Raw genomic sequence first — 522 nt, 5'->3', positions numbered from 1 at the left:
AGGGTCACCGCAAAAATTGGACGCACTTCGTGTACAAACTGGACAAACTCTTTCGGAGTATGAGTGTTTCAGACGAGAACTCATCTGTTACACGGGCACTTCAATGTTTTTTAAACTTATTTGAACTCCAGACTTCTTTTGTGTTCAGTATGCAGCATTCAAAGCGACGTCATCATTTTCCAACATGTTCTGACATCATTTGTTGTTTTTCAGTCATTTACCTAATTGTTTAGAGAGCTAAATGACCGTGAAATTGAAAATCACTACAAAATGAACTCTGAAAATGTTGAAACTTGGCATGGTATCATCATTTCACCTGCATGGCATGTGCGAAAGAGTAGAGAGGGTCACGGCAAAAACTGGACGCACTTCGTGTATAAACTGGACAAACTCTTTCGGAGTATCAGGGTTTCAGACGAGAACTCATCTGTTACACGGGCACTTCAATGTTTTTTAAACTTATTTGAACTCCGGACTTTTTTACTGTTCAGTATGCAGCATTCAAAGCGATGTCATCAATTT

This window comes from Triticum aestivum, chromosome 1A (assembly GCF_018294505.1).
Source record: "Triticum aestivum cultivar Chinese Spring chromosome 1A, IWGSC CS RefSeq v2.1, whole genome shotgun sequence".
Lineage (NCBI taxonomy): Eukaryota > Viridiplantae > Streptophyta > Magnoliopsida > Poales > Poaceae > Triticum > Triticum aestivum.
The sequence above is the reverse complement of the archived record's forward strand: the minus strand, read 5'-3'. Positions refer to the sequence as shown.